The sequence below is a fragment of the Saimiri boliviensis genome, chromosome 6, assembly GCF_048565385.1.
Source record: "Saimiri boliviensis isolate mSaiBol1 chromosome 6, mSaiBol1.pri, whole genome shotgun sequence".
NCBI classification, from domain to species: domain Eukaryota; kingdom Metazoa; phylum Chordata; class Mammalia; order Primates; family Cebidae; genus Saimiri; species Saimiri boliviensis.
Window position 1 is genome coordinate 117,683,345 of NC_133454.1, and position 5,285 is coordinate 117,688,629.

At 43.5% G+C, this 5,285-nt stretch overlaps 1 pseudogene; it reads left to right on the top strand.

The window, feature by feature from the left end:
• Positions 1 to 522: 522 nt before the first annotated feature.
• Positions 523 to 1,233, top strand: LOC101028541 (MICOS complex subunit MIC19 pseudogene; annotated as a pseudogene).
• Positions 1,234 to 5,285: the final 4,052 nt, after the last annotated feature.

Consider the following 5,285-nt stretch of genomic DNA (forward strand, 5'->3'; position numbering starts at 1 on the left):
TCCTAGCCCCATGCTTTCTCTTCTCACCAGGTGGTTCATAAGTTAAAGTAATTAAGTGAATTTAGGAACTCGGAGTTAAAGGGAACCAGGTAAAACACAAGCCATCTATATCCTACCTACTGCTACTTCAGACTCCAGGCAGGTTGTCAGGGATGCGGGGATTCTGCTACACACACACACAATGGAATTCAAGCCCATTTTATTTGAACCTCAAAAAGATATTTAACCTCAGTTAACCTTTTAGTTTCATGATAAATCCCACCTCCTTCCCTTAAAATTAGTAAGACTGATTTCTGTTATAATAGAAGAGGGTTTGTTTAAAACCATAAAGGTAATTTGATTTTGATTAAACAGAGGTTTGCAGCATTCTCCTTGCTCCTGGGGTTGTGGCCTTTCTCCTGGGGTCGTGGCCTTGCTCCTACTGTGCAGGAAAAGAATCTAGGCCCTTCCATGTGCATGTGGGGGCCCCGAAGTTCTTGTGGTTCCCCACTAGGTCTCCGGGAGAGGGCATGAACTGGAGCCATGGGTAGGACTGCCAGCACCCAAAGGATCACCTTCGAGGCAGATGAGAATGAGAACATCACTGTGGTGAAGGGCATCCGGGTTTTGGAAAACGTGATTGATGGAATAAAGAAATCCTCTCCATCTGGCTCGAAGTCTCAGTGGTATTCTGGTGCTTATGGTGCCTCAGTTTCTGATGAAGAATTGAAAAGAAGAGTAGCTGAGGAGCTGGCATTGGAGCAAGCCAAGAAAGAATCTGAAGATCAGAAACGACTAAAGCAAGTCAAAGAGCTGGACCGAGAGAGGGCTGCTGCCAATCAGCAGTTAACCAGAGCCATCCTTCGGGAGAGGGTATCAAGTGAGGAGGAACACGCTAAGACAAAGCACCTGGCTAGGCAGCTGGAAGAGAAAGACCGAGTGCTCAAGAAGCAGGATGCATTCTGCAAAGAGCAGCTGGCTAGACTGAAGGAGAGGAGCTCAGAGCTCTACAAAGTCACCACTGAATGATATCAGAAAGCTGCTGAAGAGGTGGAAGCAAAGTTCAAGCGATATGAGTCTCATTCAGTCTGTGCCGATCTGCAGGCCCAAATTCTTCAGTGTTACTGTGAGAACACCCACCAGACCCCCAAATGCTCCGCTCTGGCCAGCCAGTATATGCACTGTGTCAATCATGCCAAGCGAGCATGCTTGAGAAGGAAGGATAAAAACTTGGAACAAGCAAAACACTGTTAACATTAATTCCAGAGATGGAACATTTTTTTTTCCTAGTAAGAAAACAACCCATTTGAAGAGAAGACCACTCATGAGAAGAACACTAAAGAGAGACACCAGAGAATGGATTCAACAGAATCATACCGCATTTTGAACAGCAGCACTTTGAAAGGCCAAAGCCTTGACCAGAGATCAGTCGTTAAAGGACACCCTTCAGTGTGAGTAAACCCTCTTATGATGATTGAAAGAGAAGGGCAGCCCTCTCCACCTTTTGGTACTTTCTCTTCTGCTTCCACTGACCATAAAATGTTTCTCTTCTGAGCAAGCCCCATCATTTGGTGAAGGTCCACCCTAACAAAGTGTGATGGGGTAGGGGGCTGAATGAATTGGAGTGGGGTGAGGAGAGAGCCAGAAAACGTAGCTCTCAGGGCAGCAGTGAGGGGTGGAATTGTCTAGGCTACGGGATGTTCATTTTCTCACTCTCTCTTTTCTCCTTTGATTATATAAGAGCAGTTTCATTTTAACTTATTATGGTGATCATACAGGCAAGAAGCAAAAAGGAGAGAAAATATACCTGTTTTACTGGAATAATGTTTATGATTACAAGTGAGATAAGGTATTTTTATCAATGCGAAGGCAACTTTGGCTGATATAACCTCTATAGTGAATACTGACATCTTGACTTCACTCACTATCCATAATAAGTATATTTTCTGACAAAAAATGAAACAAAACAAAACAAAACAGAACTTTGCAGCCTTTCGGCTTTTTTTTTTTTGTATAATTGGCCATTTATGTAAAAATGATAGCTCATTATTGTTGCAGATAATACTGATGAAAAGCTGCTCCCTGGGGTAGGGTCTGGGGGCTTCATTCTTTCTCACATCAAATTACAGTCTCCTTCCTATGCTCAAACACCACACCACATGGACTGTTTCTCCAACGTCCTGTATTCAGAAGGGGAATATTCCCTATAGCACCTTGTGGGGGAGGATACTCTGGTTGAAATCTGTCATTTTCACTGTTTGACATTCAGTGATTGTTTTGGTATTTGGAGTTCTCAAGACAGGAGGAAGATAGAATCTAGCTTGCTCTTCTGAGTAGGAGGAGGTCTGATTTCCACCTCGCAGTGCTCTGTAAGTTGGAGGTATGGATGTAGAATATCAGTGGATGTAGACTAACTGTGCTGGCAGATGGGTAGGTGCTCCTGACTAGGACTTGAACTTGAGAGAATGATGAAAAGGGTCAGATCAGTTAGAGGTAATGTGTGGTTGGATGCCAGACAGGGTGCGGTGGAGGTTAGGGTAGGTAGCTTTGTCCAGTGATGAATGTTCAGAGGTAGCAGTGTGAGTGGTAGCAGTGGAGAAGGTCCAAAGGTGATGTTACCAGTGGTGGCAGCCTACACAGACCACTCTTGTGGTAGGCTCTTGGCTGTGCCTCGCCTTTCAGGGTTCCTGTCCCTTCTAGGTCCTCTAGGCATCTATTCTATTTTATAAGCTACCAGATACCTTTCTAACACATTCTTTTTCTCCTTAGGTTAAGAACCCTAACTTATATATTATCATTGACATCTTCTTCTTTTTTTTTTTATTAAGTTGAAATGGGGTCTCACTATGTTGCCCAGGCTGGTCTCAAGTGATCTTTCTACCTTGCCCTTCCAAAGTGCTTGTATTACAGGCAAGAGCCACAGCACCCAGCTGACCCTGACATCTCTATTTCTCAGGCTGTAGACCACGAGGTTCAGCATGGAGATCACAGTGGTGAAGAGGATTTTGTTATAGGCTGAGGCACTTTCAGGGTTGGGTAGAATGTATGCAAGGAACACAAACTCACAGAACAGGCAGAAAGCAGTGAGGTAGGAGGCACGGGTAGAGAAGGCTTTGCACTGGCCATCCGGGGACCTCATCCCTCAGATTAACTGGGATGTAAGTGTAAGAGACCAAGATGACTGAGATGGTAGGGACAGTGATCAAGGCAGAAAAGACTAACAGGATCATGTCAGCCACGGTGGTATCTGAGCAGGCCAATTGGAGCATGGGGGTGGGGAATGTGAGAACACAGTAATAATCAGTGAAGTTAGGCCACAGTAGGGTGAGATGAATACATCCCATCTATAGCTGAAACGAGCAACTCCACAGCAGAGGTGACCACCACCAGCTGGACACATAGGCCCTTGGACATGATGATGTGCTAGAGGAAAGGGTGGCAAATGGCCACAACTCAGCCATAGACCACTATGGCCAGCAGCAGACATTCCCCTGTGCCATGGAAAGTCATGAAGGCCACCTGGATTACACCAACTGCAAAGGAGATGGATAGTTAGTGGTGAGAAAGTGGGCCAGCAGCACATGGAGGAACTGCAGATGTCCAGGAAGGAGAACACACTCAGGAGGAAGCACATGGGGGTGTGGAGGGCAGAGCTGGAGTGTTTGTTTTTTTGGACAGGGTTTCTCTCTCATTGCCCAGGCTGGTGTTCAGTGACAAGCTCTCACTTCACTATAACTTCTGCCTACCAGGCTTAAGCAATCTTCCTGCCTCAGCCCCCCAAGTAGCTGGGATTACAGGTACACCACTATGTCAGCAGGCTAATTTTTGTATTTTTTTAGTAGAGACAAATTTTCATCATGTTAGACAGGCTGGTCTTGAACTCCTGACCTCAAATTATCTGCCCACCTTGGCCTCCCAAAGTGCTAGGATTACAGGTGTGTGAGCCACTGTGCCAAGCTGAGATTTTTTTTTTAAAATTTATCCTTTTATTATTATTTTATTATTGTTATTGTAGTTTAAGTTCTGAGATACATGTGCAGAACGTGCAGGTTTGCTACCTAGGTATACATGTACCATGGTGGTTTGCTGCACTCATCAGCCCGTGATCTACATTAAGTATTTCTCCCAATGCTATCCCTCCCCTAGCCCCCATCCCCCAACAGGCCCTGGTATGTGATGTTTCCCTTCCTGTGTTCATGTGTTCTCACTGTTCAACATCCACTTATGAGTGAGAACATGTGGTGTTTGGTTTTCTGTTCTTGTGTTAGTTTGCTGAGAATGATGGTTTCCAGCTTCATCCACGTCCCTGCAAAGGACATAAACTCATCCATTTTTATGGCTGCAAAGTATTCCATGGTGTATATATGCCACATTTTCTTTATCCAGCCTATCATCGATAGGTATTTGGGTTGGCTCCAAGTCTTTGCTATTGTGAACAGTGCTGCAATAAACATATGTGTGCATGTGTCTTTATAGTAGAATGACTTATAACCCTTTGGGTATACACCTAGTAATGGGATTGCTGGTCAAATGGATTTTCTGGTGCTAGATCCCTGAAGAATTGTGACACTGTCTTCCACAATGGTGGAACTAATTTACATTCTCACCAACAGTATAAAAGCGTTCTCATTTCTCCATATCCTCTCCAGCATCTGTTATTTCCTGACTTTTTAATGATCACCATTCTAACTAGCCTGAGATGGAATCTCATTGTGGTTTTGATTTGTATTTCTCTAATGACCAGTGATGATGAGCTTTTTTTTCATGTTCGTTGGCTACATAAATGTCTTCTTTTGAGAACTGGCTGTTTATATTCTTTGCCAACTTTTTGATGGGGTTGTTTGTCTTTTTCTTGTAAATTTCTTTAAAATTTTTTTTTTTAACTATATTAAAGACAGGGTTTCACCATGTTGGCCAGGCTGGTCTTGAACTCCTGACCTCAGGTGATCCGCCTGCCTCACTTTAAAATCTTTGCAGATTCTGGATATTAGCCTTTTGTCAGATGGCTAGATTGCAAAAACTTTTCTCATTCTGTAGGTTGCCTCTTCACTCTGATAGTTTTTTTTGCTGTGCAGAAGCTCTTTAATTAGATCCCGTTTATCAATTTTGGCTTTTGTTGCCACTGCTTTTGATGTTTTTAGCTATGATGTCTTTGCCCATGCCTGTGTCCTGAACAGTATTGCCTAGGTTTTCTTCTAAGCTTTTTTTTTTTTTTAAATAAATATTTCATTGTGTTTTAGGTTTTGGGGTACATGTGAAGAACATGCAAGATTGTTGCATAGGTACATACATGGCAATGTGGTTTT